The following is a 24,180-nucleotide window of genomic DNA, read 5'->3' as shown; positions in this document are numbered from 1 at the left end:
TAAGGTTGAAATGAAATATTGTCCTCCTGTACTCGGCTCTGGTGAGGCCGCACCTCGAGTACTGTGTTCAGTTTTGGGCCCCTTGCTACAAGAAGGACATGGAGGTGCCCAAGAGAGTCCAGAGAAGGGCGACGAAGCTGGTGAAGGGTCTGGAGAACAAGTCCTACAAGGAGTGGCTGAGGGAGCTGGGTTTGTTCAGCCTGGAGAAAAGGAGGCTCAGGGGAGACCTTACTGCTCTTTATAGGTACCTTAAAGGAGGCTGTAGAGAGGTGGGGGTTTGTCTATTCTCCCATGTGCCTGGCAACAGGATGAGGGGGAATGGGCTAAAGTTGTGCCAAGGGAGGTTTAGGTTGGATGTTAGAAGAAACTTCTTTACTGAAAGGGCTGTTAGGCATTGGAATGGGCTGCCCAGGGAAGTGGTGGAGTCATCATCCCTGGAGGTCTTTAAAAGACGTTTAGATGTAGAGCTTAATGATATGGTTTAGTGAAGGACTTGTTAGTGTTAGGTCAGAGGTTGGACTAGGTAATCTTGAAGGTCTCTTCCAACCTAGACAATTCTGTGATTCTATGGCCTAAGCAAGCCTGAGAGAGTGATGTGTTTTGTCATTTGTAATCCTTAGCTCTGAACATCTCATTTTCAAACAAGGGTATTGTCATTTTGAAATCTGCAGTATGTTTCTTGGTTTCCAGGAGATCCCAGGCTGATAATAGAATTTGCACAAGATGAAATACATGCAGGTAAGTGCTCCTTTCTAAATATTTGAGAAGTAACTATAGCATGGGAAGAAGATACTTGAGGACAGCATTGTAGATAAGGTCTCTAACACTTTGAGGCAACATATGTCCAAATGTGAATGCTATCACCTAAATGTGTCCTCGGTCACAGCTCCCCAGATTCAACAGATTATATATCTGGTATCATACTAGAGTGGAGAAAAAAAAAAAAAAAAAAAAAAAAAAGTGAATTTAATGGGATCACAAAAATAATGAAATTTGGAAGTAATATAAAGCAAAATCTTAATTATGTTGATATTAGGAGTCCTTTCATAGTGAGCACCGTATTAAGTATACCACAGTAAAGGCAAAGAGACAATCTGATAATTTGGTGAGCTATGTCATTCATATATTGGAGAAGGAAGAGAGTATGATGGTTCTGTAAAATAAAGAATAAAACTTAGTGTTTTACGCTTGCAAGGCAGAGATGTTTACATTTCTTGATAGAGGTAATTAAAATCAACACTTTTTTATAGTAATGTGGAAATAAATGTTTAGCTAACTACTAACATGGCTATGTGCTCAGAAGAAAAATCTATTGGCATAAATTTTATATATTTTTATACACTGGTTATTATTCTTTATATTTCACTTGAATCTATCCTACCTGTCACCTCTTAATGGGTTAAAAGCCATGTTTGGTATGCCACTACCTTAAAAATGATTTTAAAACTGTCTTCGGTGAGCTATACTTCACAAAGTATGACAAATCCAGTTACAGGTAAAGGACTGAATGATACTGAAATTGCCTTTTTCTATGTAGAAGTAATGCATGAAAAATCACTTCTTCTAGCTTATGAATATTAAAATTCTTATTTTAATTTACTAGATGAAAAAATAGTTTCTTGCTATTAGTCATAACGTTAATGTTCTTATTTTTAATCTTCATGAGATAGTGTGTCCTTTATCTTTTCACAAAGCTGGATCATAGTTCTTTTATTTTGTTATACTTTTAAAATGTTTTTCTCTTGTAATTAAAACTTAGGTATATGCTTTGCTTTTAATTAAATGTGTATTAAACCTATAGCAAAATAATGTTTTTGCCTGATTATATTTTTCAGTGCTTTTTACTTTTGAAGGAAAAAAAAAAAAAAAAAGAAACCACAATTCCCAGCAAATCTCCCAGCAAATCCTTGGAGTCTTCAACAAGAAGACTCCCTTCCCCCAGCTGGCTCTCTGTTTTCCTTTATTCATGCCTTGCTCCATTTTCCTTATGCAAGGTTTTTTTATCTTCTCTTAGAACAAATTTGCAGCTTAGCCTACAACTATTATGTTATAAATACATGTATAAACATATGTTAACAGCAAACAAAGTATTTTATACATAAAATTTTTCACAGTTTTCACTGTGTTATAATAATTAAAGATATTCTTTTATTTCTATGAAATGTCACCTTTTTTTTTTAAAAAAAAAAGATTTTTCCCTAGCTTCTTGTGCAAGGTGTGCAATGCAAATTATTAATGTGAACACTCCCTTTGAGAGGTAATACAAGCTGCAAATGTAATTATAGAGAACAAAAAGAATAATCATCATTACTATTATTGCTTCATCTCAGTAGACCTATGCCAAACTATTGTTAATGATGCAGCCATACACAGTGAGGAAGTAGAAGCAACTTTATATTTATGTTGGGGATTGCATAAGGAGGAATTATTGCATAAATAAGGAAAGAAGAGGAGCTAAGTCTCCAAATTAGTACAGATTTAGTTTTGAGGTGTCTTAAAATAAACATTTTAAATAAATAATCATTTTCTCTGTAAATATTATCTAACAGGATATGCTTGCACACTGGACTTAGATGCTCTTTCCAAATAGTTTTCTTCTGATACTTCTTTGAAAGCAGAACTACACTGTTTAATCTGTTCAGTCTGGACTGTTAGACCTTCATATGTTCTCCTCCACTGTTTGGTGGCTTCTGGCTCCTTTGTATTTCCAGTTAAGTGGGTTGCTGGTTTGGCATTCCTGCTGTCTTGCCCTCTTTTCACCTGTAAACTTAGAGACAAAATCCAGCACTGCTGTGGTAGCAGTGAACATATTTCCCACCAGATCAGCATGACCATTCCAGTTGTATCTTATGCCCAGAGTACACATGGCTGAAATGATTAGTCATTTTCTCTAAAATAATGTTAAACTATGAAACCCTTACTTTCTTAATAGTACTTCCACAATGTACAGCTTTTACTCTTCTTGCCTTGTTAAACTGTATTTACTTTGACTAACTTCAGTCTTCTACTGAAGAGACATTTTCCTGTCTCTGTTTCACCCAAAGAAAGCATCTTTCCTTAAGTTCACTAAAATGAGGTATCATGCTCCATTTTTTTTTTTTTTGAATGTTTTTATTTACTTTGAATAAGAATGGGTATCTTGTAGTGCTAGTCCTTCATGCCCTCTTTCAGCAGTACTTGCAGTGAGCACTGAGGAGAAAAGATGTGAAAGAGAGGCATTGGCGCATCAGTCAAGACCTGTGTAGCAGTGCTACAGTACTTTCATCCCTTGTTTGCTTCCTTCTATTTCACATGCTGGGGATGCTGAGAATTACACTGAGATAGAGTAATGGATGTTGCTCTTGACTGTGAACATCTTGACTGTGGCTAGGAGCAAGCAGGTGGAATACTAACTTGATTTCAGCACTGGAAACTACAGTGTTTTTGGACACAGTTAAGTGGTGAAAGCAAATGTTGGTTCCAGATTGCAAACCAGACTTTGTACACAGCCCTTCAAAGCATGGGGTCTGACAGAATTCCAGTTAGTGTTAGGGCACTGCTGTTTGGGCTGAGGAAATTTTCTCAAAGAACCTAAAAATCCTTACATTTGCTTTACTTTTTTATGATCATTATGTTTTTCTTTATCACTTTTATAATTAATACTGTTTTTAGCATTTATAGCCTATTGTTCTGTAACAGAAATTCTGCTACTTTTATGTTGTTGGCTATATACCAATAGAATAAATGATTGCGTGTCCCTATTCCTCCTGCCAGCAAGCACTCTGTTTATGGACATAAGTAATTATGCACAAGACACAATAAAGTTGTGATGGTCTAAGGGTGGAAGAATGGCTTTGGAATCATATATAAAATACTTGCAGCAAAGTATATTATGGATAAGTACATTGCAGAATATGGTTTGTTTTCCTCTGGCTTTTTAAAAGATATATCAGTGGATATAAAAGAAGTGCAAACTAATATGCTATTGGCTGCGTTTGGGATGAACAGAATCCTCATAACATTTTCCTTTCCTTATTGCTGTTCGGAAGAGCACACTGTCAGAAGAGTGTTGGTATATAGTGCTGTACCTGTAAAGAAGCCTGGGCATTTGAATCACAGAAGAGAGCTGGAGACTTACTTTACTTTGTCTGTTTCTCAACTTCATGCAATCCAAGACAGACTTTTAATTGAAAGCTTGAAAGTGAAAATGAGAAAACATGACTGAGTGGAGCAATGCCACACATTACAGAGCCATTACAAAGAAGAAGCACAATGGTTTCATCCAAAGTAGGTATGACTAGAGGTTGTTCATTCTTTTAATACGGAGAGTTCTCTCCAAATAAATTGAATTGGGCACATATATGTTCCAGCTTGCTGAAGGGTAAAATTTGTTACCAGACTTAGCTGTCATTTCAGTATTTAGATGTGCTTAATATAGTTTGAATGTTTCTATAAAGAAGCAAAGATGCTAGAGGGCTGGACTGAAACAGAACTTACTGTTGCAATACTAAATCCGGGGAAGAAGTGGCATTCGTAGCCCCCAGTTGAAATCCTCATTCCTCTGACACAGCATGGGGAGAGTTGATGTGCAGGAAGAAGATTTGTAGAAGCCATCAGGCTGGATGGCTTTCCTCATGTTGCCTCTCCCAACAGAAATGAATTAGGTGGCAGTTTCTCGGATTGTAAGGAGGTACTTTTAGATATGCGTGCACTGGATGTTGTGGACACATATTTGTTCAATTGATCTGTGCACTGGACTGAAAAACTTTCAGTTACTTACATTAGGATAGTGGCAAGCCAGGTTGAGGGCACTGCACAGTTGGACCCTATTCACTGCTGATGTTTAGGCCTGAAAGAAATCCCCAGATTGCCTAGCACTGTTAAAATATAGTGAGATCTTGACGTGCCTTGAATGAGACACTTTGTCTTCTGGAAGATGTATTGCAGCAAACTGATGTGCAAAGGATAATTTAGGGGCCCAAGTTCTGGAATTAGATAAGTACAGGTTTTATGTATCCAAATTTTGTACTCAGGACTTGTATGTTTCGTACATCTAGCATATAAGACAGCCTGTGGTACTGACAACACACAGATGGAAGTTTTGTGAGAAACCACAAGTGGTTTAAGCACTGATATCTTTTGTGTTTCACTAACCCAAGATCCAGTCACATGTAAACTTTTTTTCCAAATAAAATGTGTACGATGTCTAGCTAATATAGCCAGACATTGGTAGTACAAGCACCATCTAAGCAAATGTTTTCTTGTCTGTGGGATACGTACAGGGAGGGAACTGTTTTGGAATCACAGTTATTCCTAGCCAGTGCTTGCAGGATTGCAGGGATGGTGATTGGGGTTGGTCTAAAGGCAGTTCAGGCAAATCCTGACCCCTTAAGATCCATCGGGTTTAAAAAAACAAATGAAAAAGAAGTATGGGGAGAAATGGCCACATACCAGGAAACTAGCTCACTTTTTGTTTTCATTTTGTTAAGGAATATAAATAAGTAACAATATGAAAAAGCTGAGAGATCTCTGCACTAATCCATAGTAATAGCAGCCACAGTTTCCACACTTGTGCAGATGATTACCAGGTGCTAGAGTTGTTGAGAATTGCTCCTCCACTGCACAAATTATTGTGGCTTGCCTCTTATCTCTGGAAAAATATGTAAACAAGGCCTGCAGGTAGGAAAAATAGGGCTTCCTCAGTTTGATATATTCATACTTTTAGACGCCATTTAAAAAAAATGGTATGACTAGAACAAAAACGTCTCTAATCAGCTTAATCTAATCAGTCACAATAGTAGCAACATGCTCACTGTTAGCATTTCTTTGTTTCATAACATCTGAAAGATAAAGTTTTTCCTCCACAATATTCTCTAATCCTAATACTGTGTGCCATAGGGTCATGTTTTTATGCTGAGCAGAAACATAGTGTGATATTTTGAAGAAAGCACCTTTATCCTGGAACCCTACAAGGACTTTGGTGTCTATAGGCTCACTCAGCACAGGATGCCAAATTGTGTCTGAATTTGGCAGCACTTTTGTCTTAGGCAAGAGACTACCCATAGGTAAGGTGTCAGGATCCCATCAGCAGGATCCCTCTGGTGGCTCCTGCTATATTTGTTTGTTTATTTGCCCCCTTCAACTCCCCAAGCAGGAGGTATTACCTAACTGGAAATGAAAACTGACACTTGTACAGGGGGCTGACCCTCTATCTGCAGAATTTGTCTTGAAACAGGAGTTCTGCTTGCACAGACTCTGCCAAATGTCTGGTAACTTGCTTCTATAGAGACATCTGCTCTCAGCTTTTGCAGAATTTGGAATATCCCCATCCCCATTTTTTTATTTTGCTCATCCATCTGAGAGAGCAGGATTCTGTATGTATTTTCATGAGGATTAAATTATCTTCTGTTAATCAGTGATGTCTAAAAGCTCAATTGCTGCAAACCATTTAAGTTGCACGGACATTTACTTCTTCAGTTATGCTTCATACAATTTCTTCCATGAATCTAAAACACTGATCCTATATATGTAACTTCAAAGCTGGAGCTTGCTGTCTGGGACCAATTGCCAGCTACCCTGAGGAGCACAGAGACTAAATTATAATTATGCCTGGACACTTCTGTTACAGGCCCAGAGAGAGACATTACATTCTGCTTTGAAAGTGGCACCAAATGAAGAAGAGTCTTACAGTGGATATGTTTCCCTCTCACCAAGGAGGCAATCACCTGTTAAGTGGGACAGACAGGTTTAGTTCCCATCCTCTGTTCAAACATGTCCAAAGGGCCCCTGCTGCCTCAGCTGCTGGGTTTCTAAGCACCATACATAAATTGTATGCTGTTCCTCTGCATACTGTTTCTGCTGTCATTGTACTATCCATGTATTTCGTGTACAAACCTTTAATGGAGAATTCTAATGGATTGAGCTTTCCAGGAAAGCTGCGTGAGGGAAATGCTGTTTTCTGGATCTAGATTGCACTGTCATGATTGAAAGATAAAAAGCTTCTCATCACTACCAAAGCTGAGGTACCCATGCACAAAAGCAGAAATGCAATTTATTTAGATGTGCATGTAGAATTAACACACTTTTTTTGAACACTTTGCATACAAGGCTGCATGTGATCAGTATGTGAATTTCTAGCATAGCTCACTTTTTTATTGAACATATTAAATATGAAATATATTCAACAGCACCCTAGCTTCCATTTTTGTATCTAGTCTAATATTGTATAGAAACTCCTGCTTTATCATAGCAAGTCCTTTATTTATTTTTTTTTCTAGATGTGCGTTATTTCCATTTAGCCATGAACACAGAGCTACATTATTGCTGAGTAAGACATTCATTTCTCAAGAAGCTGTTTTCACAGCAGATGTCGAAGAGGATATGCTCTAATAAACAACACGGCCATCTAGTGGTGAAGCTAGCTGTAACCCTGAAACCTGACTTTGTTTCTTTGTTTGTTTGTTTATGGCTGGGCATGATTTAAACACACAAGAAGATTGGACTAGGAACTTGGAATTGACCATTATGAAAGCAAATCCCACATCTGTCGAAGTCTACAGTGACCCACATACTCAAGAGAAAAAAGAAAGTTCTTCCATTACAATACACTTAAGGCATCAAAACTTGACATTCAGTTCATGGAAATTTTTGGTAATGTTATCCATTTTGAGTAGCTTTTTATTAATTTCTTTACTGATAGTGCTTCATCTTCTTCCACCTAAAAAGTGCTTTAAAATGCTGTAATATATTTTTATCTACATCTTTGACCTCACAGTTTTACTCTTTTTTTCAGATCCTTCCATTTTTCATTGAATTTTAGGCTCTGTTCAATTCATTTCCTCTTTTCAAGCTGTAATGACTGAGCAGTCAAAAATCTGTGAATGTATAATCTTCAAGTGCATGTTGCTCCACCTGACCATTATTGAATATTTTCCGTACCTGTAGCTCTGCAATTATGACCATTGCCATTACCAGTAAAAAGCCATAAGTTTTATATTGCCTTGGCCTGAGCTGATTTTATCTGATTTTAATAATTCTCTGGTGCTGTAATGACTATTGCCTAACTTGTTTTAGTTCAGGTACTGTGAATAACCTTTACAGTAAAAGTCTGACAGACCTGGGCATTCTTTCATTCTCCGAGGAACGATAGTCTTTTACAGCAATTAAGCTGAGGAAGTTAACGGTGCAGCTTTCATGCTTCAGTTGACAACAAGGGGAAGAAGCAGGTTGATAAGAAAACATGTAAAAATAGTCTCAAGTGAATGCCAGTATCGAGGCAGAAGGGACTCCCCACACAAACCTAAGCTGAAAGTCCTGGTAGAAAAAAAGCTCAGGATGATGATCACTTGTTGCAACTCTGTTACCCCCATCCTCACCCCACCTCTCTGCTTGATGGACTTTAGCACCGTTAACCTTGTATTTTCTTGTATATAATTGATTGATATCACTGGTGAGGCTTTTCAGTATGAATTTGGAGTATGTATTAATATTACTGCAGTTACAATAATCAGTTGGTTGTATTTTAATTAGACTGTTAATATCTTTATTATGTTTTAAATAAATTATTGGCTCCATATATTGTGTTACGTTTGCCATAAAGAATCATTGAATATAACATGCCCATGTCTTTTTCTTTTTCATACTGCCATCTCTAAATCAGGATTGAGATCTATTTTACATTTCGTTTCATTTAATTTCATTTTGTTCTTCTGATTTCTCTTGAAGACATGGTTAGTCTGCATGTCTTGACAATACTAACTTTAACCTTCTGAATAATTAAAATGTACTATGCAACACTTCTATACTAAAGGATAAAATATTGGAAGAACATTTTGGACTGTAAAGCACTTTCCTCAGTTTATGAACTCCTTGAACAAAGCTTAAAATATCTTGTATGAGATCTGTAATGCAACCTCTCTCCCATTTGATATAATTTTTCATCATAAGCATTATGTACAGCTTCTATCAATTGGAGGCATAAATGATAAAACTTACTTGCACCTAAAAATCAACTAGTAATCTACCTGAACTATATCTTAGGGCTATGTAATTATATGGATCCCAACTATTCTATTTGGGGTACAAAATGATTGTGATGACTCTCCAAAAATCTGACCTTTTGTGTGAAAAGCAATGTTTGTTATTAATTTCACAGACGTATAAACTGTGTTGTTATATCTTTATTTCAGACGTTTAACTGTTCCAGCATCTGAAAATAGGTGAAGTACATAAATGAAATGAAACTTTCAAAACATGAAAATCTCTATATTTTCCATGAGGAGGAAAAAAGTTAAGGCATAATTATTGTCAAGTGTGTTCCAAGAATTTGGAGTATGAAAGGCAGTGCCATCATTATTGCAGCCTACAGAAACATGAAAACCAGCATATGTAGTGCTTGTGAATATTAAGATATTTTCTTAACGTTTTCTTAATGTCTTAGTACTTTTAAAATTCTGGAGGGTATCTGCTGTTGGGTTCTGAAGGCAAGTAGCATGGATTCAATCCAATATTTTAAGAATGAGCTATTAACAAGCAATGTGTCATTCACAGTAACCTCTTTGCCAGAGCTTTGCATTTTCAGTTGCTGCCATAATGAATAATGTGCTTTTTTTTTTTTTTTTTTTTTTCTTCTTTTCCCCCTCAAACAATAGATATTGTCAAGTTCTGCTGTTTCTGAAACTGATTGCCTTTTAGGACTTCCTACTAATAGACAGATTAGCTTTTAGTCTGAATGTACAACAAAGAGCTGGCTATGCTGGTAGCCCACAAAAGCAATTTAAAGAGGATTTTTTTTTCCCAAAAATGGTTATGACATCATCCTTACTACTGTATTTTGTTCTTGGTCAAAATTATAGGAAAGAATTGGTCAAAAAAAGCTGTGTCCATGTTCACAGAATAGCAACTAGGTTTCTAAAATCTGTTGGAAAGCATATGAATGCAGATTCATAATGATGAAGCCACATACAAAAAGTGCCAGTGTGTCTAAATACACTGACATACCACATCAAAGATTTGGTTCTAGGTGCATGCACTTTGCTGGTGAACTGTCATAAAATCCTCAGCATTGTAGCACAACCACAGACAGTAATTTAATTTTCATTACAGTAATTATCTACCTATGTAGTTTTTGTGCTTGTCTCTGAAAGCAGAGGGCTAGGAAAGGGATGGAGAAAAGTGGGGTGGGGAATGACCCCAGACCTTTTAATGATGCTGAAAATACGGTTGTGCAACTACTTTTCCTTTCCAGATAATGTAGTCCAAACCCCTCTTATTGTTGGTTGAAGTAAATTTTCTTCTTCTGATCCAGTATTAGCAGCTACTACCTGTTAGAGGACAATATATATTCAAGCTTGAAAGCAAATTTATTTGGACAAGTGACAGGTGGGAAATTTGTTTAACAGAAGCTGCCTGAATTCTAAAAAAAAAAACAACCTCTACGACCTGAGAAGTGTCAAAGAGAAGGACTAAGTCAGGGCATTCAGATGATGAAACATGCTGCAGATGCTGGCTCTAATGACAACCTGCAAATCTGTCCGTCAGATGATTCCTTTAGATAAAACTAGAATGTATATATTAGAGTGACATTTGTAACAGCCTCTTCGTCTTGTTTGAAATAACATATTTTATTCTGAATTATCTTAATTTCTCTCTTTCTCCAACTGTCTTCAGAGGCTTCTGTTTCACTAGGAATTTTCCAGACTATTTTCTCTAAAAAAAAAAAAAAAATAAAAAAAATAGATGCATTGGGAAGTGTGACTTGTTTGACAAATACTCAAGAAGTTAACCAAGTTGGTTAATCTTCCTTTCATGAAAATGATTCTAGATAATTTCAGAACCAGAAGACTTTTTATGGTAAAAGCAGAATGTTCCTTTATGTTCTTATTCAGATGTTAAGTGGGTCCCAATTTTTCAATTACTATTAAAAATAAAACTCAGATAGAATCTCAAACTCATGAAATCCCTAAATCCTTATCAGAAAATGGAAAGACCATTCTCTACTTTTCCTCTTTCTAATATGTTTCCTAAACAGCAGCTACTAACTTCTGCTAAATTGGAGATTGCATGAATCTTTGGTATGACTCCATATAAGTTCTTACAATTAACAGGACAAAAGATAAACTGGATACAGTCTTTTAACATTATTTGGATAATCAGAATTGGTTTGTAGTCCAAACATACGAGCTCCGTCATATCAGTGATAAGAAGATCCTATCCACCTTTATGTTACCAAGGTCATCCTATATTAGAGCAAACAAATATTTTAATTTTGGCTAAGAAGAGCCCACTGAGCAAAGTACTTGCTAGTCTTTGCTCACTGTCAGTGCAGCAGGAAGGGGAAGAGTCAGGTCTGATTGCTTATAAGACCCTGTCTTTTCTTAGGCTATTACTTAGAAATTACTTCCAAGCAATAAGGCTTGTGTTGCAGCCTTATTCAGCATGACTGAAGTATCAACATCACCCTTGTCATTGTCCATAACAAACCAGAGCAAAGTTGTACTCTCTCAATTACTGACTTTTATTATTTAGAACAAGCCTTATTGCCCTGTTGGGATGTCAGTGAAATGCTTCATAAATTTCCTTAATGATTCCCCTTCCCATCATTATGATTAGTAGTGCCAGTTGTTAAGGATATTTTCTTCCTTTAAAGCTAATGCAAATAATATGCTCCTTAGGAGTAATTTCTCAGTAATGTTTCTAGAGCAGGGCAAAGCCAAAAAGTATTTTCAACCAAGGAAATTTTTCAATAGTTTGATATTTTTCAGAAGTCACACCACCAAAAAGACATTTTCTTTCACTACCTAAGAAAATGTTCTCTATTACAGCTTCATATGTTTGCACTTGCAGGTTGAGAGCACTCATTTTTACCCTAGTATCAGGTGTGTGTTCTGACAGTGAAGGGAGGGGATTCTCGTTTGGCCAGCTGAGAATAGAATGGAGCAGCCGCTAAGCTGGTACATGAGTAATTGTAACAGGGACTGCCCAGAACAACAGCTCCCAGCTCTATTCAGAACTAAGAAAAAGCAAAAATTTGAACTATGGACTTCTCTAGATAAACTGAAACCATTGCCTATTTGTTTTATCTTTTTTGAGTATTAATCTGTTATCTAGAACCAAGAAAAGTTTGTGCTACTGAAACCAATGAATGTCTCCTCAAAGTTTGATTCTGATTGACAGTTTTATATGTATATATATATATATTTATAAGTTTGCTATATTTTAGCCATTTTTCAGAGGAAACAGTATTATTGTGTGGCTATAGAACTTGCTTGTTACTGACAAATAGCTAGACTTCTGTCCATTATGTTTAAGGATTACATAAAAATTTTGGATTTGAGAATTAATTTGTTTTATCTTGTATTTTCCCCTTGGGTAAACAGAAAAAAAAAAAAATAAAAAAAAAATTAAAGGAATTTAAGGATCAGCTGGGGCTGCAAACTCCTCTTTGAAAATTGCCTGTCCCACACCTGTGAAGTTGTGATGTGAGTTTCTTGTGGGGGAGTGTGTGCACAGCTGAGACTCAGCTTTTTAAAATCATTTTTATTATTTAAATAAAGCAGGGATACTTTTTTCTGTGTTTTTTTTTTTTTTTTCTCCCTTTTTTCCTCTCTCCTCTTTTCCTTCCTTCAAAATTTTTCCTGCCCCAGAGTAGGGTGGACTATTCTTGTTCTGTTTGGTGTTATATAAGAAATATTGTACGCAACTATCAACAAACTATGAAGATACATTCTCTTGCAGCTGGATGCTAAGGTAATTATGCAATGAATCTCAAGTATTTTCTTATAAATTGCTATATTATTGTTTAGCTAGAATTAGAAATTTTGGAAGCCTTTGAAATATATTGTGAGGTCTGTAGCGAGGGGTAGATCTTTACGTGTGTTTGATAGGAGCTACTGACTTTAAGGATGTAAAGGATTCCTGTTCTGAAAATAAAATAGAGACAAGGTAGTGTGAAATGGGATTAGTAGGGGTTTACGCTAACTTTTTCTGTCTTTGAGTTTGTGTGTGGCATGGGAATTTTAGGGTGCTTATTTTGCTTCCTTATAGCTTAGAGTGGCAGGGGTGCAATGCGTTCTGAAAAGGTTGTGGTTAGAAGTCTTTCTGTTTTTGAGTGCTCTGTTTTATGTGTGCAACAACCTCTTAAAAATAAAGTGGTGCCTCTGTTGGCAGCTTGGTGCTTTAGGGCAGAGTCTGAGTGGAGCTGGCAATCTTCTTCCTGCAAGTAATGGGAGACGAAGGAAAGGAATGATGGGGGAAAAATGTCATAATGATGATGTGTGTTGCTAAGCCAAATTTGTTCAAAAAAGAAAAAGGAAAAAAAAAAAAACAAAAACAAAACAAAAAAAAAAACAAAAACACTTTAGAGCTCCTGGATGTTATTTCTGTGTAGAGGCTGTAGGAAGGGAGTCAGATGAGTGCTTTGTTATAGAGGACATATAGCCATTTGGCTTGTCATGGCCATCCGAGAAACCAAATGCATTGAAAAGGTTTTCTTTTGCCATCTATATATTCATTTTACTTTAGTGATGGATTATATTGCTTGGCTGAATTTATCTCTGAGATGTTTTCTATTAAAATACTAATTCTCCTAAGAAAAAAAATCTGAGAACGTTTGGTATGGAGTAGTCTGATTAAAGCTTCATGTGATGTGGAGTATTTCAAATATCAGTTAACAATCATAAACCTGTGTTTAATATACTATCTGATAAGCCTCAGAAAGAAGAAACTCAGAGTAGACTGCAGAACAAATCTCTTAAAACCTCTATTGGAGACATCTCCTTTGTGGGTACATCTGCTGGGATACTTGCTAGATGCCTTGGATAAGCAAAAATACATTAGCTAAGATGGTGCCTGCTGCAGGATGTACTAAAACTGTAGGCAATTTACAGAGAGAACCATGAGAGTGGAATCTCCAAATGCAATATGGCTGTCTGTAAAACAGGTGTCTGAAGTAGCATGTGTGACCATTGAGGTGGTCTGTTTCGGGGGAACTGTAGAGCTCTGTGTTGCAGGTGTGAGGAGCTGTTGGTGATGTGGACTGGTCCTTAATAAACTAAACTGTGTCCTGACAGTAGCTGTAATTACATGGATTTAGGATTTATAGTATAAAGAATAAACAAGATGCCTACATACGTATTCTGTTAAGAGGAAAAAAAAAAAAAAAGTGAAGAAAAAAGCACACAAATCTTCACAAAGATAAAATGAGAATGAGGAAAGATGTAAATATGAGAACTGGGGTCAGGATTACAGAAAATCTGGATCAAGTGTCTATTGCCTCCTTTCATCCCCCCCTTTATTCCAGAATCTTCTGTAGCCATGCCTGTGGTCAAGGAAAGAAAGATAACTGAGTTCTTTTCATTTGCTTCTTTGCTTTGAAAGTCTCTGAATAGACCATATTTCAGTGTGACCTATTGAAAACACTGAGGTGTTTATACTAAGAGTGGTCTCTCCTTACAGAATATTGATATTCTTTCTTTCGTGAGAGGAGGCTGTAATGTTTCTTGTTTCTAAAGAACATATTTCAGTTTCGCAGATGAGATGCATAATTCCAAAAGACTCTTATGCGCTCTCTGGTACATAATGAGCATTCTTTAGAATTCCCATTAAAGTTGTGCCCCTTAACAGCAGGAGGCCAAAAATAGTCATAAAGCTGCTATTCAAATGACATGGAAGTGTGGGGGTGGGGGGGGAGAATCACATATGAAAGTGAATTGCAGGGCTGCTATGTACCAAGCACAGAAAAGCACTCCAGCTCCCATGTCTCCATGAGAGCCTCAAATTATAATGTTACATAAAGCATGTAGTTCAGACCAGTATCTCCTCATTTAAAAAGTTTGCACAAGTGATGATAATGTTCATAATGTTGTATTAGCTTAACTGAAATATTTTTAAAGTACAATGCATCTTATCAAAGAAATTTGAATAAGATTGCATTAATTTAAAAGTACATAACCTAAAAGATACTTTGAATAGTTTTAGAAACAAAGTGGGGAAACTCTTGATGTTTCTGTGCCTGTTTTTTTCATTGAATTTTTTCATGTGCCTAGGCTTTTCATGGAATCCATTTTGTGGATTAAAAATGAAAAGTACAGTGTTAAAGGTGTTCACTGGCTAAAAGGAATATGAATGAAAAACAAATGGTCAGATTCTGATTTCTAGTGAGGGGGGTTCTTTTCCCCTTTTTGAATACTTTTATCCATTAGCTCTCATGGCTGTATATCTACTGACTGTGGTGATGGTTTAGAAGCCTGGCCATGTAAATACCTAACTTTGGAAGATGTGATCTCCAAATGGATCTCTTCATGAGAGACAATGCTGAAGGAACTTGTAATGATTTAAGCCAGTAGATACTGCTGATATTATGCGTTAAATTCATATTTAACAGAACCATTTAAAAACATATTTATGTTCAAGCACTACTGAATGCTTTGAAAGATTCAGTATGAAAAAAATCATAAATATTCTGACATTCCTTCATTTCAAAGTGATGTTTCAATTGGAGGATAGGAAGAAGAAATGTAACAAGAAGTAGATGGCAAGATTGAAAGGTTCATGTTTTTTTTGTTTGTTTTATTTATTTTTAATGGTAAAAAAAAAAAAAAAGTAAACATACTTTAAAATGCACTCCACTTATGACAGACACTTGAAAACTATCTTGCGTTCTTTAATTGTTCTTTAAATGCACACAAAGAACAGGTTGAACATCAGAGTGGCTTACAGTTATGCTCTGTGGTGTCTGTTTAATGCTGATTCACAGCGGAAGCTACTACCAACTGGATAGCTGCTGTTTCATAGGCAGCAGTTAACAAATGTCTTGTACGGCAAGAGCCAGCATGTAGCTTTTCAAATTTAAAGCTGAGGGACAACTGCAGAGGCACTCAGCTAGCTATCAGCAGCAAAATAGGGTGGGCCAAAACTGTGCTTGCTAATCGCTGAGTTGTACTGAAAGTCTTTTCCTCTCAGAAAAATACTAAATCAGGAAAACCATCTGTTTTGCTGGAAGGTTTAATGTTTTATAAAAACTGTTGTTTGGGAAAGGCTGAATGAAAGGTGGGATATGCAGAAGTCAGTCATTTACTTGGACAACAAGAAATAGGTCCAAATTGCACTTGTGTGACTTTTTCAGCAGGCACGTGCTCCTGAGCCCTCAATGCTCCAGATGGGTGCTCAAACGCATAATGTGGATGGCAAAATGGGCTATAAATATAGTGTTTTGTTTTGTTTTTTTTTTTTTCTTGTGCTTTTTCCAGAGGTCTTCAAGGATATCATTTTTGTTCTAATGCAGGATGAAAACTTTGATATTTTCTCATGAAACTGTGTTCCTGTTCTCTAGGCAGCCCTGGAGGACTGTGAATGATAGGTATCTCAAAACCTTCAAAATACCTCACGTTGTTTCTGACAGCCCTGACAAACAGAATGCTATTAGTAGAGTCCCAAAGGACAGGTTAGCAGACCAGCTAATCCCCTACTGTGAACATATTTATTGTCTTCATTGTTTTCAAGATTATGAAATTGACAGTTCCAGAGGCCGTAAATTCTGCTGCTGTGAAACACAAGTTCCAGCAGTAATGCAGCTCTAGTTGCCCACTTACACAAAGCATAAACATCCATGTTGTGTCTGAATACTTTAAATTTTGTTATAGAAATGTTATGATGTGGTTTAGAAAAAAATAAAAATGTCTTGAAAATTTCTTTCAATTCCTCAGACAAGCTAATGGAGATTTCTCGTGTTATCTTATTGTTTTTGTTGTTGTTTCTTTGTTTTTATCCCTGGCTTCAGGTTACCTAGTCACTCTTTTGCTGTCTAACACGGTTCAAGAACAGTTGAATTTCAAGAAATTTCTTCTCTCCAACTTTCAGCTGTTACTAAATATTTTTTTGTTGTTGTTAGTGGATCAAATTCTACGTGGCTTAGCTTTTGACACTTGTTTTGCTTGATCAGAGTGAAGAATTTTATTTGAGGTTGCACGCTTTCACTCTAATTGTAACATATGTTACAGAGAGAACAAGTTTCTGAACAGCCAAAATCTGTTGTAGCATTTCCAGCTAAAGTCACAGAATAAAGATCATTAGGTCAATGGATGAGCAGAGATTACTATGTGAAACAATTCAAGCCTAAAAGCACCCACACCCCCAGGAGGTGGGGGGAGTTATTCAAGTCTGTTTTTCTTAGAGTTGAACAGCAGCACACACACACTTAGAAATTTACTGAGGATTATAAAAGCATTTGAAGCATTTGTCCTTTCAATCTAATCCGTTTATTCATGCTCTAAAATGTTAACAGGTATTTTTCTCCTAGGACTGAGCTATGTCACAGTTTAGTATTCAAATACTGTGTGCTTTGGCTGAAAGAAGGCCACAAAATATTAACGTTTCAGGAGTAGTTATCAAAATATCATCCTTGGACTGCTTGTGAACTTAGCAATAACAAACATGAGACAGCAATCTCTAACAACTTGTTTCTATGGAGCTGTAGCTTTTTCCTTCTGACTCTCCCATTTTACATGACAAATTGATTTATGAGTTGCTAATACCTATTTAACTTTGTCCTTTCAGCCACTGGGGGAGCTAAATAATCTTTCTCTATATAAACATAAATTTAATATGTGGTTCATACAAATGCCGTTAAGGTGACTTTTTTGTGGGGTGGGGTTGTTGCAACTTTATAAAGGCCTATTTGGGTATTATATTCTATTTCTGAAGTAATTATAAGTGGATTGCAGTTACTGGTCATGTTTCATAATAAAATATAATTGTATAATGATATAGAATTATTTTAATGAACATGTTTCATGCTATTCTAGACATGGATAAAATCTGAAACTTAACATAAGAGACCTCAACTACGGCATCATTCAGTGTAAAGAGCCTCCTCCATGCTGCCCTATTTTCATCATTCTGCCTTTGAATCCTGGCATCAGAGCCACCCTCCTTTTAGTTGAGTAAGAACAGATGGGTCTCCCATTGCAGCCTGTCTCTCTTATCCCACCAGAAGGCTCACTTTTAAGTCGCATGAGGCAAGAGGTAGTCTCTCTCCTTGTGAAGTTAAGCAAGCTGTCAATCTCTGCCCCTGCTGACTGAGGAGCAGGGAACTGAGATCACAATGATGTGAGGAAGCTGCACTTCTGACGTGCTCAGGTGCTGGGAAGAGATTCATTAGAACTAAAATGCTGTTCTTGAAAGTGAGTAGGCACTTTTGTTCTCTGCAAGCCTCATGTCTCCACTCCTCAGGATAGCTAGGCCACATATCCAATAGCAAAAAAGACCTAGCCATCAAACATAGGCCTTGCAAGGATGAATTTAAAAAAAATAAATGGTTCAACAATAAATTTGTGACATCTCTTTATCTGAGTGAGATTAGAAATAGTGTGCTGATGCTCACCAGTGAATTGGTCATGGTGAATTTTAATAGATTCTCAGTTTTCTTGAGTACCACCGTTTCTCACAGCTTTCAGTGTTTAGTTAACTAAAGTGGAGGTACAATGAAGAATCTCTTCTCAATTTCCTTTTCACTGTTGAAATACTCAAAATCATAATCTAGCTTCTAAACTATGCTCGTGTCATTGAAAATAATAACAAATTGGAGTATAGCTGTTTTTGAGAATTTACAGAGCACAGGTAAGCTGTTTGACTGTCTATTCACTTCTACAGGACTTTAGTAGGATGGTTTCCATGCTAAGATTTAATATTATGCACTCCTACATGCCAAAATGAAGCAGCCACACCACAGAAAATCTTAAATTCATTTTGTACTTGTGGAAACTACCTATTAGGTAGTTTTGTTTTAATATGTGGAGCATTGAGGTGTCTTTTAATCCTGCTTTAAACCAGCTAGTATTAACTGTGTTTAAGGAATGGATATTCAAGTCACGGTTGTGCAATGTGAATTCAAGACTCTAATTTCCCGTGTCGCACTCTATAAAGTCAGGATAATGGCCTTCCACAGAGATGGCATAAAGATAAATACATTATTGATTGTGCACCTAGGTAATGGGCATTTATGAATATCTAAAACGGATTGATAAGTTCTGTGGTAAACTCCACAAACTTTTCATGCTAGTTGTGCATGGCTTGTAGCTGAGGAAAATTCAAACTGCAAATAGTATCCTTACCCTGCATACCAGGGAATTGCTGATTCTGCTATACCCACAGTTGCAAAACAGGAATATATTAAATAAGGTTGTGATTGTGCCTAAGCACAAAGAGCCTCTAGTTTACTTGTAAAGAGGGTGGAACAAGCTTGCGGCAGTTTTGGGAACAGTGTCTTGGGAAAAACAGGAGTATGAAGAGCTGTTTGCTGGCAGGCTGAAGCTGTTCAAACACAGCTGCCTTCACTGGAGATCTGAAAGGGGTGTTACACCTGTGAGTTGTAAAACTTGCCGTTGCTGTCAAGACACCTGCTTAGGCATACAAATAATTGTGAATAAATCAACCCTGGAATTTGATATTCTCTACTGTCATCTGTTTTTTTCTTTCTCAATGAACTAATTGCAACATCTGGAATCAATTCTTTCCCATCCACTGGGAAACTACAGTGATATCATTCTCCTGAATTTACTACTTTTATATTGTGGGTATTGTGTTCAATATCTTTTCTTCATACTGTGATTATGACTGTACACTTCATGCATCTTTTTGCACGTGTTGTGTGCATCTGAGTTCTGAGACAGAATTAGGAAAACCTACTGTGTACTGTTTGCTACCAAAAATTCCTTCAACACCTGAAGGAACATGATAAGAACCCCAGGAAGGAAAATATCAGTCTAATTCTTTGAAGGCTTTTCACTAGCTAATGTCTAACCAGCTTTGGGCAGTTCTCTTCTTGTCCTTATGTGTAACTCCATTTTTATTTTCCTGCGGACAATTTTAACCTGCTCTACAGAGATGACTCCTTGACTATCACTGTACTTTGTTTTAGGGCTTACAATCAGCAGTTGCTGTTCTCCAAAATGCTGGTGATGGCCACTGATGAATATATTTCTAGTTTATCTCAAGAGGTGGCTTAAAGATTTTATTAAGAAATCTTATGCATAGCACTGAGTTTCTTGCACTTAGGGTAAACAGAAAATTTCAACAGTTGTTTTCTGTGGTATGACTTCTAGAGGTCTATCAGTATGAAAGACATTGGAGCTATGTCATTGCTGCAGGATCATTTATCAATCATAAAACAATCTTTGTTTAGACAGCTCTGGAAGGCTGCTTCAGAATCTTTTGTGGCTTTACAATGTGTGTCCTAAATGTACAATATTCATAAATAATTTATCCTGAGTTGTATGAGACTTTTCTCTAACTGCTTTTTCTTGTGAGTTTTTGCCCTGAGGAGTATTAAAGTGAACTGGGGAATACATACACGACCTGGTGTTTGATATCCACAGTTAGATACTTTTTTAAAGAAAGCTTGTCTTGCTTTTTCCCAATTCAAAAAAAAAAAAAAAAAAAAAAAAAAAAAAAAAGCTTCATACAAATTTTAAACTTTACTGAAATATTACTGACAATCTGCTTTGATTAAAAACTGAATCAACTGTAACCTTAGTAAGTAATGTATACCTCATTAAAAGTAAGGTATAGGCTTTCCTTAGGTTACAACAGTGTACTAAAAAAAAAAAAGTGATCGTTCTCAACTTTTATGAGCAAAGCTATTAAACTTCTGGCCATGGTGCTATAATGACATGTATAACGGCTAAGGTTATGATTTTTCTTTTAGCTACAAAAGTAGATAAATTCCATGACTTCGTAGTGTTTAGAAAAACATCCTGTAATAGGAGGAAGAAATGGTTTGAAGCTCTGAAATGTTTTAAAACTATATCAGCTATAAACATTTTGAAAATTCAGTATACTTCCTGTTAAAAACAGTGCTTAAAATCAGAGTATATTTTTAATATTACACTCATGTATGGCACTCGTTAGAACAACAACATGTCACTACCAATTGCTCAGGAATAGTGGAAGCTTTACAAAGCTTTTAAGCATATTAGCAGAAAATTTCACCAATTATGATAGACATAGATTGCTAAAAGTATTTGCAGTTGGAAACTGAAGGTCACCAGCCATTTCACTGATAGCTTTGGAGTTTTACAATAGATTTCCTTCCGTAAAATAATCTTTTTAAAGATATGCATCAGTTCATTGTCCCAGTTAGGAGTGACAGCTTTAATGTGATTTGTTGATTCTATTAGAGTAGCTGTGCCGTTTCACTGAATATTGACACAGATGCCCATGCAGTTGCACTACAGCATGAAGCAGTCCTTCCTTTGCATTGTTGCAGACAAGTCACCCTGTGACACTTCTGCATGGACTGTCTTTTATTAATTAGTACTATTCCCCAGGTTTTACTTCACCACTCTAATGAGCTTGTTGAGCAGATATTTATAAAACTCTGAAGCATTACGTGACAACAGAGAATTGACTAAAATTATCTGGTACTTGTTAGTTGTTTTAATTATTATGGGAAATATTGTGAATTCTCATCCTTATAGGAGAATCTCTTGTTTATTGTCAGTTTATCAATACCAAAATTTAAATTCTCCTTTGCATGTATTACCACAATAACTTTATGCCATGAAGCTTTTTTTTATTATTATAATTATTATTTTATTTTACATTTTCTGGGTCTGAGACATTGCTCTGAAGAAAAGCTTTGAGTTTTGGAGGAAAATAAATGTTTCCTTCTTGGTTTCATCACCACTATGTCTAAATCTTCCAGCTAACTTATGTATCACCCAGCTGCTGTTTGACCAAGGACTGAATACCAAGTAGGGCATTTATACTCAGGTCTTCCATTTGGCAACAAGTGCACATTACTAACAGAAACACAGAATTACCTGCAAAGAAAGATGATCATCCTTTTACAGTTTTGAATTTTGGCTAGGAATGAGTTAATAAAATGCTTCATGTGGGCACCAGAACAGTTATTTTACACAGGCTGTATCCTCTTCTGATGACAGTGTATGACTAACAAAAGCTACTAATTGTTGTTATGGGATCTCCATGGTGATGTACATGTATGACAACATAAGTTACTATCAGTGATGACAGTGACAGCTATGACAATAGATGCAAGACCAGCTGAAAGTAAGAATTCCCTGGACTTGCTCCAGGAGCTTTCCACTAAAAGGGAAAAGTAATGCTATTTCTTTTTTTTCTGATTTCTCACCAGTTTAAGTGCAAAGCTCGTAGTCTGCAAATGAACTATGGATGATGTGCCTCAGCTGTTGCCTTTTATTGTCTTTTAGTCGGTCTGTCCTGTGATCACCTGATCTGCCTCTATGATTAGATTCCAGCTTCATGCAAGTTGACTTTGTTGGTTACTTCTTTCACTGTTGTCACTTACCACACCTCATGCCATTCCTATCAGTTGATAGTTTTGTTCAAGCAAGGCAGGACAGCATCAGGGCCTCTCTCTGCCTTGAGACAGGTTCTTTTTGCAGACTGAGTGCAAGGAGGTGAAAAAGTGAAAATAATACATCTGTAAAAGCAAAGATGAAAAGAGAAAAATAAGTCATTACCTGGAATATTGCAGCATGTGATTTCATTTAGGAACTTTTCCAGTACAACCTCAAAACCAGGCTTCAGTGCCCTTAGCTCTTTTCAAAGCAGCATCAGAACAAGTTCATGAAATTAAAATATATTTTTAAAAAGGCTTTTTCTGTACTAAAATAGAGCCTTCAAATATTTTCCAGGTCACCAGAAAAGCCAAATACAATTCGCCTGAAAATGTATTTGTTCCTAATGCAAAGAAAATACAACCTGAAAAAAGACTGTCTTAGTCTTTGAAACTACTGGATCCTTTATGGAAAACTGTCTCTTTAATAACTGGCATGAACAAGATAACATTCAAGAAGTGTCTATAGAAAAGAGTTCTCCCCATTGGATGTCACAACATATCATAAGCCTTGGAAAAGCACTTATATTAGTTGTAAAATGTGACTGATGGAATGCATTTGTAGGTTTGTGCACTTTATAGATTTAAAGGCTCTTACAGGCAAGCCAAATCCTCCTCTCATGGTTGCAGAGGTTACTGCACCTAGAATAGGAGAAGGAAATGTCTTAAGAGTTAACAGGCTGCATAATACCTTAATCTGTTAAATGTTGCCCTTTCTGTTTACTTCCTTGGACTTTCAGAAAAATACCTAACTCTTCTTACATATTTGTTTTGCAAGCTTTCAGAGTTCTCAATAGTTTGCAAATACTGCAAGTTGTGTAGACTATTTGTGCTCTGACCGGGGTTTGTATGTTGGCACAGTTTATTTGGTTTATTTTACACTCACTAAATAAAACAGTGAGTATACTGGATATTGTTACATTAGAAGAAGAGAAAATAGAATTGTAGCATATGCCTGATAGAAAGCAAAATTGTTTTGTTCAGATGTCCAGACTACTTGGTAATATAAAGAACATGAAGGTGTTCTTTATTTCTGTAAACACATGTGAAAGCATAAGTTCCCGCTTTTATTTTTTTTCCAACCTCTCCTCTCCCCACCCTCAGGGGTGCAATGGGAGGAGGGGGAAGGACAGGGTGTGTGTGTGTGGGGAGGGGGCAGTTGAGGAATCTGAATTGTCTGTTGCAATCAAGTGGTTTTGCTTTTCTGTGCATTCTTTGCAATGCTGCATGACTGCAAATTGAAATAAGAACATACTTTAATGTTTTATCAGTCTCAGTACAAAATAGTCCAACCAGTTTTCAGTGTAATACATCTTGCTATGATGGACACAACATGGTCAGTAATGATTCTTTTATTCAACAGTCCTTTAAGGCCAACCATTTAAAATGCAGACCTAAATTGAAGTGTTTCAATTGAAATATACAAAGGGTTGTATTTTTATTTTTTTAAATACATAGAGTAATTTCTGAAATCAAGCAATATTCTGTTTCTTTAGGTTTGATTATTCTTGAGAGTACAAGGAGCAGGTGGGCTGTAACGTGCTGGGTAAGCAGTAAATATAACTTCATGACTAGTGGATGTGGCAAGAAAACTAAATACTATAGAAGTAAATTCACATTAGTTTTGAATAAATTTACAAGATAAGCCCAATATTTTAAATTATACTACAATTACTCTCAAGAAGCTTTAATTTAAAAATGTGACAAAGTGAATACCAGAAACAAACCAACTCTTCCATACCTTGGAGGGAGATAGTCTAGAAAGTGTGATGTAGGAGAATTTTTTTCTGTCTTAAGCATGTTTTTGGAGCAATCAACCTGGC

This window comes from Anas acuta, chromosome 4 (assembly GCF_963932015.1).
Source record: "Anas acuta chromosome 4, bAnaAcu1.1, whole genome shotgun sequence".
NCBI classification, from domain to species: domain Eukaryota; kingdom Metazoa; phylum Chordata; class Aves; order Anseriformes; family Anatidae; genus Anas; species Anas acuta.
The sequence above is the reverse complement of the archived record's forward strand: the minus strand, read 5'-3'. Positions refer to the sequence as shown.